The following is a 13,088-nucleotide window of genomic DNA, read 5'->3' as shown; positions in this document are numbered from 1 at the left end:
AAAGAATCTCCTAGGATGGCTGGAATCACTTCAAACCAAAACACTCACTTCTAGCTTCACCCTTATTTCTCAAAATATGTCTCAGCCCAAAGCCACTCCAGCTAAAGGTGCTATCAGGCTGCAATATAAAGTCTCCTAGATTATTTATTTGTTAAAGAAAGTAGCTGGGAAGTAAATAACAGGATTATATTTAGACTAGGATAGGTGGGCTGCAAGAAGTATAGTTGTTTGGGGCTAGGGTGGGTGGGGTAGAATACACAGAGAAAAAGATGATTGAGAGATGAGTAAACAGGGAGAAAGTAGGCAGAATACATGGGGAAAGGAGAAAAAATCATGTGTAAATAAAAAAAAATATGTAAATGTAGAAAAAAGGAGTATATTGCCCACATTCCTATACAAAAGTGGGCAGTTAGTTTGGAAGGGTATTCGGGATACTTTTCCACAATTCTTAATTTGCCTATATCCTAGAAAGATTACTAACTTATATATATTAAGTGGAAACTAGGCTATCCTATAGTATACTGTAAGGGAAAGGATGAGGCAAATATTGTTATGTATACTTAGCTTTACAATTTCATGCCTACTAAATACTAGGTAATATTTCTCGATAAACATAGAAAGTCTACGTTTCAATACAAAAACACAAAATACAATTAGTATTTTGCAATAGCTGTGCAAGTTACCAGTAATGACAAATGAATAAAAACACAAATTTAAGGTAAATGAAGATTTAAGTTCTACAAAAGCATTAGTTCTATCAGTCAACTTTTAATTCTATTTATTTGGATTTCTGTCTTGCCATTAACCCAAATACTGGCAAGTAATAAAAGCATAATACAAAATCTTTCAATGATGTAATTTGATTCTTTTTTGCTTCCTATTTTTCGCCATTAAAATGAATGGATGTAAGAAAATGACATTGCCATAAGTGTATACTATAGGCCACCCAACCAAACAGAGGAAATAGATGAACTTTTTGCTAGTCAGTTAACTAAAGTATGTAGGAAGCACATTTCAATAGTAATGGAGGGCTTTAATTACCCTGACATCAACTGGGAGACAAACTCTGCACCAAGTGGAAGATCAAACAGATTCCTAACAAGCCTAGCAGGGAACTTTGTCTCCCCAAAAGTAGGAAACTAGGGAATCAGCCATATTTGACTTAATTCTCACTAACAGAGATGAAATATTAGAAGATGTGGAAGCCACAGGGACCTTGAGGGGGAGTGATCATGCAGTATTGGAATTCAACATTATGCAAGCACAAACAATAGAACATAGTCAAACTAGAGTCTTGGACTTCAAGAGAGCAAATTTCAATAAAGATGTTGAAACTCTAGAAAAAGTATAGAGAAGAGCAACAAAGATGATCAAGGGACTGGAGACTAAAACATATAAAGAACAGTTTCTGCAATTGGGTATGTCTAGTTTAATGAAGAGAAGGACTAGGGGTGACATGATAGCAGTATTCCAATATCTCAGGGGTTGCCATAAAGAAGAAGGAGTCAAGCTATTCTCCAAAGCACCTGACGGCAGGACAAGAAGCAACGGATGGAAACTAATCAAAGAGAGAAGCAACCTAGAACTAAGAAGAAATTTCCTGACAATTAGAACAATTAATCAGTGGAACAATCTGCCTCCAGAAGTTGTGAATGCTCCAACACTGGAATATTATTATTATTATTATTATTATTATTATTATTATTATTATTATTATTATTATTATTATTATTATTATTATCGTTGTTGTTGTTTTTGTTTTCATCACACAATCAGCCAGAGGTTTAGACTGGATTTTGGCATTTTTGTCTATCTATTGAGTTCTTACTAAGGACCTGGGATAGGCAGATGTGGATGTTTGATTTGATGGTATTACAGATATCGTTGCAGGATGGAAGCTGTTCCTAATAAGGCCACCTTTTGCAATTGACTGATAGCGAATTTGTCAATGCCAATGGTGTCCAAGTAGTGCTCCAGTTGTTTTGGGATTGCACCCAAGACACCTATTAGTACTGGTACTATATTATTATTATTATTATTATTATTATTATTATTATTATTATTACTACTACTACTACTAGTAGTGGTGGTAGTAGTAGTAGTAGTAGTAATTGATAGTAATTGATCAGGAGAAATTTATTGTAACTGATCAGGAGAAAATATGAGTTACGATGGACAGCTCAATAAAAATAAAAATCCAGTGTGTATCCATACAAAACAAAAAATATATATAAATTCTGTGCTATTAGGAACGCAATTGGAAATAACAACAGTATAATAGTAACAGTAATAATAATTGAAACTGCATTTGGAGTATTGTATGCATCTGAAAAGAATTTTCAGAGCTGGAAAAATGGCAAGAGCTAAATATATTAGTATAGGAATGGGAGGAATTCCTCTGCAAGGAAATACTATGTCTGGAATTTTTTAGATTGGAGTAAAGGTGGGCAAGGGAAGCTAACAGGTATATAAGCTCATACATAATATAGATTGTATACTATAGAGCTACAATTAGCCACTCAATAAACATAATGAAGGACATTCAGGACCAATAAATGCTTGCACAATATAATTAACTTATTGATTTCTTTGGTGCTGTAATATGGTGCACTTTAAAATAGCTTTAAAAAGGAGTTGGACAAATTTATGGAAGATCAGGTTATCACTGGCTGATTATTTGCTCCAGAAATCACAGAAAGCAAAACTAGTTACTAAAAAAGCAGAACAGAAGGTTATTATCTTCCTGTCCATCTAAGCCTGAACATATCTGGTTTGTTATTGTGGTACACAAAATGCTTAATTACTTGTGCCCTGGAAAGAGTGCAAAAAAGAGCAACAAAGAAGATTAGGGGGCTGAAGGCTAACACATATGAAGAATGGTTGCAGGAATTGAATATGTCTAGTCTAGTGAAAAGGACTAGGGATGATCCAATAGCAGTGTTCCAGTATTTGAGGGGCTGCCATAAAGAAGAGGGGGATCAACCTATTTTCCAAAGCACAGAAGGCAAGACAATAAACAATGGATGGAAACTAATCAAGGAGAGAAGCAACCTAGAACTAAGGAGAAATTTCCTAACAGCGAGAACAATTAACTAGTGGAATGGCTTGCCTTCAAAAATTGTGGGTGCTCCATCACTGGAGGTTTTAAGAAGAGAGTGGACAGCCACTTGTCTGGAATGGTATAAGGTTTCCTAATAGAGCAAAGAGTTGGAGTAGATGACCCCCCAAAGTCCCTTCCAAGTCTGTTATTCTGTTATTATTAAGCCATCAGCCTGATCTAGAATATTTCCTTGTGTGATTTTATGTAAAGAGGGCAGATATTCCTGTATTGCCTGGGAGTTTTTGTTCAAAACATCTTGAGGGTACTACACTGAAAAAGGTAAAGGGCAATAGAGAACTTAGTATGACATGATTGGATTAGTACCTTAAGCAAGCTTCACTATCCTTAATTTGAGGAAGGTTACGGCTATTAGATTTGGATTGCAAAAATCCAGATGACACTTAGATCTGCAGAGGATTTGGATTTTTGCTATCTAGTAACATCTGATAAGATGTTCCAAAGTATGTCATGTCCACATTTAAGATAAAAACAATTAACATATTCTAAATTGTACTTACAAAGGTCTCATATTATTATTAAGTGTCAAGGAAACCTATAAGTCTATAATGTGACATGAGGCAAAAATACTAACTGGTAGGCCTTCTATATGCATATCATAAACTTCATAAACCTTTTAAAACAACACTATACCAGAATGTGTATTTCTCATAAGAATCTGAGAATTTTTTATTATTTATCTTGCTTTTATTCTGCGTTTTTAGTCTTTTTATATATCACCTAGAGCAGTGGGGGCAAACCTATGGCACGTGTGCCAGAGATGGCACTCAGAGCCTTCTCTATAGGCACGTGCGCTGTCGCCCCAGCCCTGCCTCCCCCCACGGCCCTCTCCTCACCAGCAGCCCCCCCAGAGGACAGTTACAGAGCAATGCAGCCAAGGTCATGGTAGCCGGGTAGTGAGGACAAGACTCCACCCTCGCGTTCCGTCATGTGCAGATGATGCCGGGCGCGGGTGGGGGGTGTGGGCACCATGGTGCTGCTGGGCTGCCTGAGGAATCTGTGGTGGGCCATGGAGGTGGTGGGTGGCCCTGCAGGCAGGCGGGACACAGGGTGGCAGGCAGGGTGGGGGTGGGGGCACTCGGTCTCTAAAAGGTTTGCCATCACTGACCTAGAGAGTCTATGGATAGGGACAAAAACCTGAAATAAATGAACAAAGCAAATAAGCAAGCTTACATGTTAATTTTAACTGTCAGAATTCTCAGCAATAACCATGCTGTTTGGAAATTCAGGAAGCTGAAGTCTATGTATTTGCAAGATGCAGTTAGAGTGCAGTACTGCAGGCCACTTTAGCTGACTGTGTTCAGCAGGTCAGCAGTTCAAATCTCACCGGCTCAAGGTTGTCTCAGCCTTCCATCCTTCCAGGGTAGGTAAAATGAGGACCCAGATTGTTGGGGGCAATGTAAATATATATATACATTGCTTACTGGTATACACCGCTTAGAGAGTGCTTGCACTTAAAGCGGTATATAAGTCTCATAAATAAATATTGGCAAAAGCTGCTTTAAATAGAATAATTTTGGAAAGAGCAGGTACATAATGCATCTTCCTTTAGAAAATGGCAAATATTTGATACCTTAAAAATACCACCACTGTGCTGAAAACTTCACCCAACTCAGTGGGAGTTACTTCCAAGGAAATAACTTACAACAAAAATATTGTGACCATGGGCATTTATAACATTCAATATTGTTGAAATGTTGGTGGCAGATCAATTCCAACAGATTCTACATGAGCAGAATTGGGTGTTGATTGGAGACAGAATTGGTCTTTTCACCTCATTCAGGACTTGGATGGGAAAGTGCACCTCCCCTGATCTCTTTAGATACTTCCTCAGCTTTTGATGTCATCTAAAATAGTATCTTGTTAGAATGCCTTCTGGGCTTGGAGATTGGAGGCATTGGTGGGTGGTTTCAGGCAGTTGAGGTAGGGAACAAAGGTTGGCTTGGTGGATCTACTTTGCAGAATTCCAAAGATCAGTCTTCTGTCTCGTTTTTTAATATCTATATGAAGCCATTGAGTGAGGTCATCTGACAGTTTAGGATGAGGTATCATTATTATGCTGATAGTACCTAACTGCACATTGCTACCCTGTAGGACACATGCAGCCAACATCTTGTCCCAGTGTCTGGAGGCTGTCAAGGTCTGTATGGGAAATAGGTTAAAGCTGAACACAAAAAAGACAGCAGTACTGCTTGTTCACTGAGGTTCTCCATTAACATCAATTTTGTCTCTGTGTAGGTATGCACTACCCCTGAAAGAGAGGTTTAGGATCTGGGAATCCTTTTGTGGCTAGTATAACATATGGAAGCTGTTGCTAGCCATTTTAATTGATGCATCTACTATGGCCTTATCTAGTGCTTAGAGGATTTCAATAACTCATGTTGTTTATTAAGAATACAAAGTTCTAGATGTCAAAATGTCTACATTTCAGGGGAAAAGACAGAAGTACCCTATTTTTCTCTTAAGAATTTGTCTTAAAATTGTAGTGATTAATTAGCAGAATCAGAGAGGATGAAATTAGAATTGAGTTAATACTCGTTTTTTCAGGTGAACATTTGTAGTGGCAAAAGTATTACTTAGAATATGGTTAGCATTTCAGCTATTTCAATATCAGTTTGTATTACATACTGAAATGATTGACAGCTGAAGTTAGGAGAAATAACGAATATTTCAGTGTAAAAAGGTATTAAATCCACCTTAGCTAGATTCAGCACAATCATGTAACGCAAAAATATCTTTATCAGGGATTAGCAATGCTGCACCTTACATTATACTTAAAAGATGTGTATCTTTTAAAGAAAAATGGGCAAAATATTGCAAGATAACCAACTCCTTAAAATTGTGTTATATCAGAGTTCATGAGATTTGAGAAACACACTCGCATTTTCAATATTTTGGAATTCTCGAGGAAGATTTCATAGGATTTCACCTATCTAAAAATAAATTTTTCTTTCTATGTTTTGCAATTGTGCAATCGCTGAAGATTGCATAGTAGAACCTACAATGAGTTTGGACATCTACATGGGGAGAATGACATGTTTGATGTCATGCATATGCCACAACTTAGATATTTGCATAAAAGGTTTAGACGCAAGTACATAAGAGTATCATTTATGTGATGTCACTGCCTATGTGTCTTCCTTTTGATAAGCCTGCTGTGTCACTCACCATCAGAAAATGTTGCTGATCCAATATATATGAATGCATTGAATTCATTGCCAACCACAGATCAGGTAATTCTAGATCAAGAATATTGGAATCAGCTGAAATAACAGAGAAGAGCTGTAAAACCAATGAATTATGAGAAACTTCTCAGCTCCTGGCAGATTTTGAAAAAGCTTCTGACTGAAGTTCCTGAAAAGCTCATGCCAATGAGCATAAAGAATACTGGATTCACATATAAGCACAACCGTGGTTTATTGGATAAGTCACGATTGATTGAGTTAATATATCATGGCTACTTCATTTCATATACCAGTGGTGGCGAATCTATGGCACACATGCCAGAGGCGGCACTCAGAGCTCTCTCTGTGGGCACGCGTGACTTTGCCTCAGCCCTGCCTCCCCCCACGGCCCTCTCCTCACCAGCAGCCCCCCCGGAGTCGCCCCTCGGTGCGGCCGCTTAGAGCAGCGCAGCCAAGGACATGGCAGCTGGGTAGTGGGGACAAGAGTCTGCTCTCACGCTCCGTCATGCGCAGATGCTGCATGGTGTGACCCCCATGGTGCTGCTGAGCCGCCTGGGCGATCTGTTGCAGTGGACCGTGGAGGCGGGTGGACTTGCGGGCAAGCGGGGCATGGGGTGGCAGGCAGGGTGGGGGTGGGGTGGTATTTGGGCACTCGGCCTCTTAAAAGGTTCGCCATCACTGTCATATACTAATCCAAAATCGAATAACAGAATGGCTTACTGTAATGTGTTACTGTAATGTGTTAATCCAGCCACTCTAAAGTCATTTCCTATGTTTGTATGCTCTAGATCAGAATCTGAATTGGTCAATATGTATTTTCTTTCTTACAGTGAACTATTGTTGCTATTACAGTATATATATGGCAGGAAAGAATCCCCTATATTTCAGGAATGGCATTTCAGAACCAGGAAACTTCTAATGCATATACAGAATGTTGCTTTCAATCATTGGGCCCTAGCTATGTAGAGGCTTAAAAATACATTAGAAGTATTTTTATTATGTTTATGAACGGAAGAAAAAAAATGCCAATCTTGTGAAGTGATAGTCAGTTTGGTGACTGTATCAGCTAATTTGCATGCAGAGAGGCACAATAAGAAACAACGACTTCAGTTATTTGTAAAGACAGTTTTATTAGAAGTGATTTGACTAGCAATATAGCTAGTGATTGTAAAGGCCAAGGCTATTGGTCAAAATTGACAGGTATAGATCAAAGATTTAAGGGATGAGGAACATCCACGCTCCATGGCTAACGTCATGATCATTGAAGAGATGAAGGACTTCATATCAATCCAGCAAAATAAAGTGTCCAAGTGTCCCAAAAACCTATTTTTTCAGAATCATTTGAAAATATACATAATGTAGGGCAGGGGTCCTCAACCTTGACAACTTTAAGACTTGTGGATTTCAACTCCCAGCTTTGCTGGCTGAGGAATTCTGGGAGTTGAAGTCCACAAGTCTTAAAAGATGCCAAGGTTGAGGACCCCTGATGTAGGGAACAGCAGATAATGGTAACACAGAGGTGCTTTAAGAAAAACTACACTTAAAAAAACATACTTCAAACAATTAGACCATGACCATGTGAAATAAGTTGCCTTCATATATTTTAAGATCTGTACAAAAGGCCCTTCTGAAAGTGCCCCCACTTTCAGAAGTTTGTCTATTGAACAGGTGGGAGACAAAACTTTGCTGTGTTGCTCCCAGGTTATTAACTGTATTCTCTTGGAGATGAATTTGCCTTTAGGAAGTCTGCAAATATGTCTTTCTTTTGCTTGGCCTTTGGTAGTGAAAATTATATTATTCATGTTTTCATTTACATTTTTACATATTTTCTGTAGTCTGCGTTTGTGTGTGCCTGTATTGTTTCAAAATGTAAATGCCTTGAGTGTTTCCCAAAGGTGTTTTTCAAAAGCCAACTGGGCTTTCTTGAACTGGACAAGAAAGTCCAGTTGCCTTTTGAAAAACACCTTTGGGACAACCATGACCAGGATGACTGAGAATCTCCATCAATGCCTTGAATGTTTATTCAAACAGAAAAATCAGCACATAGAATAAGAAAAAATGAAAAAAGAAAAAAACCATACAGAAGAAAAATCCCTTGTATGAGTAGAAAGTGTTCTCATTTGCACAAGGGAAAAAAATCTCCAGTTTTCACCGATCTCCTTTCTCAATTGGTCTTTCTGGGTCTAAGTAACAGCAGCAGGCAAGACGCAGAAAAACCTTGTCATTCAAGTGGAAGCAATTGCAGTTGTGCTTTCATCTATACAGTTTGGAGAGGAAAAATAAAAGCTTTCATTTTTGTTGTTTGTTGCACTGACAGCAACCACAGCCTTTGGTTCTACCAGTGTGTTCTCTGTTTTTAGAAGATTAATTGACCACAACACATACGTAAATAAAAATCCTACCTTATATCTAGATGTGAACTATTAGAAATTTTATAATTTTTATAATGGATTGGGCAATAAAGAATTACTGTAATAAACTTCATCGTGTTTATCAAAGGCTATTTAGCATATGAGACCTGAATAACAATTAACAAGACAACTTCAATATAAACAGCTCAGTCTATAAGATGCTACAAAGTGTAATTTTAAAAACCCGTGATCTATCTGCAATCAGATGTTTATCTACATGAGGTGGTATGAATGTAGGAAAATCACTGCATGATTAAGAACGGAGCAAATAAATACTTATTACAAATTCTGATGCTTTTTTAAAACTAGAAATGTTATCTATTACATAACGTAACAGCACTACATTTTTAGGTCATCAGACTGGTTAATATTAAGAATTGCTTGTGTGAGGTACTACGCAGTACCTCAGTCACTGGGGAAACGGTCAGATGAGAACACCTATTTGAAACTCCTTAAGGCAGTCACATCTGTTTTTGGCTTTGCACAGCTATTGCTGCTTTTTAATCACAGGAAAGATACATTTGGTTTAAGACAATGCATTCATTCCCCATCCTGAAGTACCTAAGAGGATCAAGATCTTCTTGCAAGTGATAAATACTTTAATTATATTTTAATTAAAGTTGTATATATATTTAAATATCTCCCTTGACATATTTTCCTAAAATTATTTTTCCCCTTTAGGTTATAATTTTTTAAAATTTTTCTTTCCTGTCTTCTCATTGATTATGATGAGGTGAAACCTAGTTCAGCAGACAGAGAATATTTAATGTAAACATGAGAGATGCTCATTGGTAAACTTTACAGTCACTATATTTCAAATGCAATTTAGCACTGTGAAATTGCTTCTGAGATCGCTTGAGGCCATTTTAGAAAATATTTCTCCTAATGTGTAAGAGAAGACAGTTTAATGCAAACTTGGATGGATTATAATACAGTGTTTTGTTCAAAACAGTGAAAGAGCAAATAGAAACGAATGTCTTAGCTGTCTAGAAAGTTTTTCTTTAAAGATTTCAAAAAGAAGAACAAAACAGAATTACCCCCCCCCCCCTTTTTAACCAAATGCTGATTGCTTTGCATTCTTTTGGTCAGTTTTTTCTCATAAAAATATTGTTGGGACCTGGTTATAAGGATCAGCTTAGAAACTGGGAAACCATGAGTTCCATTTCCACCTTAGCCATGAAAGCCAGCTGTATGACCTTGGGCCAGTCACTTTCGTCTTGGCCTAACCCACCTCAAAGGGCTGTTGATGTAGGGAAAAATAAGAGGTGGAAGGTGTGTTGGATATATTCGCTGCCTTGAGTTATTTGTAAAAATCATAAAGGCGGGATACAAATAAATATGTTTGTATATTTCTGATTCTGCTTACTGGCACCGAAAATGCTTTTTCAGCGTTGCGGAAAGTATTTGCAAAAAGAGCTGTTCCTTCAGGTCAGCTTCAGTAATGACAATGGTCTAGAACAAGGGTAAGCAACCTTGGCTCTTTTATGACTCGTGGACTTCAACACCCAGAATTCCTGAGCCAGCCATGCTGACTCAGGAATTCTGGGAGTTGAAGTCCACGAGTCATAAAAGAGCCAAGGTTGCCTACCCCGGTCTAGAAGATGGAACAACATTTGGCTAAACATATGGCAGCTTTCTAAGCCTACTTAATGTACAGAAGCAAGCATTCATTGATAGCTTGGAGATGAGTCCAAAGCTGTGCACTGTGAAGGGATGGAGCTTGTACTTTCAATTCAAAGCATAGTAACAATTTTCTAGTGCCATTTCTTTAGGATGTTAATGTTATTTATGTAAACACTCCTCTAAAGTCTGTGGGAAGATTAGTAGATACCTTTTGCTGATAAAAATGAATAAAAATATAAGCCTTAAACAGATATATATTGTTTCCTTCAAAACTGAGATGAATACTTGGGTGGTCAAGTATCTGTCAACTTAAAAACAAAACACCGCTATCAAAAATAAAACAATGCTTTCAGCATTCTTGGATACATACTGTACATACATATGTGAAGTATTAAAAAAAAAGATGGAAATGGGTTTCCAAGACCTACTGAAAGCTGAGAGGTAGAGCTTAAAAACATTCACTGAGGAGTAAGCACTTAGCAGTTCACTATAAAACAAACAAAAGAGTTTGCTGCTATCCTTCATTTGTAGCATAGGGAACTTATACATACACTATCACTGCAACAGTAAAAAAAAACAATCCTGCATATTTTTATTGATTTCTTTGTGTAGTATTTTAGCTAGGTGGGAGAAAAACAATATCTAAAGGAACAAGGTCAGGCAGACAGTGAGGGCAAAGTATTTGGTTGCATGAGTATGCAAAATGTGTACTTGTATTGCTTGAAAATAATGGAGCATTTTATAGGCTATGTAGAAACGTATCAGTTTTCAAATTAAAAGATCATTAAAAATTTAAAAAATGGCCCAGCACGGATTTATACTTCCTTGACTTACCAAAAATGGGTTACTTTTTAAAGAGGAACCAATTGGGGATTGGGAAGATAAATAATTAACTGGCTCAGCTTCTAATATGCTGAGAAAAGGGACTGAAGTGAGGTGCAAATTGTGAAGTTAAAATCCCCCCCCCCAAAATGAGAGGCTTCAGAAAGGAAAAATGGTTATTTCTCTCTCATATTCTTTGCCTGATAGCAAGTCAGAATAATTACAAAGTTGATTACAGTATTCCAGTTTAACTGAAGCTTAGAATGGGATCATTCCATTTACAATGAGCATACAATGAAAATTTAGGCTTTCTTAAAGAAAAATATGCAGAGAAAAACTTGACCATCTGTATGGTATAAATAACCACACCATTTTTATTTAAATTCAGTTAGTCTGACACTTAAATGCTTTAAAGGCAGACCTGACAACCTTTCAAATTAACTTCTGGATATTACGAAAATATGACTTCTGTTAAATGACGAAGAACTGCAGAGGGATTGATAATTTTCTAATTTATTCATTATGAAAAGTTATTTTTAAGGCTTCAAGCAAATGTAGGATGCGTGCAGAAAATTTTTATTTTTAGATCATGCCTTTGGGAAAAAGATAAAAATTTAGGCTTGTGAAGCTTCAACTTATTGAGTGATTGCATAATGCATTTTTATATCTTTAAGCTTCTGTAAACTCTGATGCCACAAAATCCCAAGCAACTGAGTTTACTTTTCAAGAAACTGAAACCAATATCATTGGGTGAGGAAGAAAATCTATTACGATGTGGAAAACAAGGAAATGAAGAATGAAAGAAACAACTATGAACATAAAGTGAAGATAATTCCTTAAGTCAACTCTCAAGGAAGATTTACATGGACTGCAGAGAATAACAATAAAGTAATAAAAAGTCCAGATTTACTATTAGTTCCACATTACTTTTTTAAGGTTCAGTAAACAAAGGTATTTAGACACTTGCATATATATACACCTGGCATTAATTAGTCTCTCATCTGTTTTCCAAATTGCATACTTGTTTTTTTTTTTATCAAAGTGTGTACTTCTCAACATTAATACAGCCTTCCTATCTTTAGTATTCTCTAAATGGCTTCAAAACTTCCCCTTCCTGAGCATTTGTAAGGCTTTTTATACTTCTAAATAGAAATCAGGAACAAATCTACATTTTTACGCACAGACACATTCATGCTTACTAAAATGCACGTTACTGTTTGTCATTTTTCCTCAGTAGAGATACGCCTTGTTTGTATTTGAAGGTGAACATTTGGAAAATCCAGGACTCTAAACTAGATGGAGCAGCTGAAAAAAACTTCCTGAGAAGGTAATGGCTACAACAATGGGTATGTTTATATCAATCATCAGCAATTCAGGTCTTCTTGAAGATAACTGCTTTATATGATTGTAAATCGGTGTTATGTTGTGAGAACCACAGACCAAAAACAAACCAAAATTCTGGGTAGTTTGTTTCGTGGATTTAGTCAAAGAATCCAAGAACAACCTATCATACTGACAGCCTTGTCTCCATCAATCTTCTGTATTATACCTTCAATAGTCACATGGTTTTTTCTCCACAATTTTGACAAGTCAGTTGCCATAACTGACAATGTTTTCCTCATATGGATAAATAGCAATATAACAAAATTGCTCAGTTTTTTAATTATTATTGTTTAACTATTAAAGAAAATGGTTCCTATTTGGTAGAGAGAGCTCCTTGGAACATCTGTTGGGCTACTGGTGGATAAAGTCTCTCTGATTTGCTCCAACCTGGACTCCATAGAGCACTCTGATTCTCGGGACATGGTTTGGGAGGGAGGTAATTCGGAATGAGTTGAGCTGGTGACTCCCAAGGAAGTGAACAGGATTCTCTTGCTGTCAGTTTAGCTACCTCTTTACTGAATCTGGGCCCCTCCTATATCATAAAGC

At 37.1% G+C, this 13,088-nt stretch overlaps 1 protein-coding gene across 2 annotated transcripts in view; it reads right to left on the bottom strand.

Annotated features, from left to right (window-relative positions):
- The window catches only part of SCAF8 (SR-related CTD associated factor 8), a 91,551-nt gene that overhangs the window by 16,911 nt on the left and 61,552 nt on the right, over nt 1-13,088 (bottom strand). The window contains exon 21 of one of the 2 annotated variants that reach the window (XM_039358230.1): nt 6,924-8,560. The exons of the other annotated variant lie outside the window; for it this stretch is intronic. The gene's annotated coding sequence lies outside the window, so the exon portion shown is untranslated. Of the gene's footprint in view, nt 1-6,923; nt 8,561-13,088 lie in introns of those variants that run through there. 2 annotated transcript variants of the gene reach the window in all.

This window comes from Crotalus tigris, unplaced genomic scaffold (genome assembly GCF_016545835.1).
Source record: "Crotalus tigris isolate CLP2741 ecotype Arizona unplaced genomic scaffold, ASM1654583v1 scf7180000019007.31208882:3723066, whole genome shotgun sequence".
Taxonomy (NCBI): Eukaryota; Metazoa; Chordata; class Lepidosauria; order Squamata; family Viperidae; genus Crotalus; species Crotalus tigris.
This window is presented reverse-complemented; position numbering and strand designations above follow the sequence as displayed.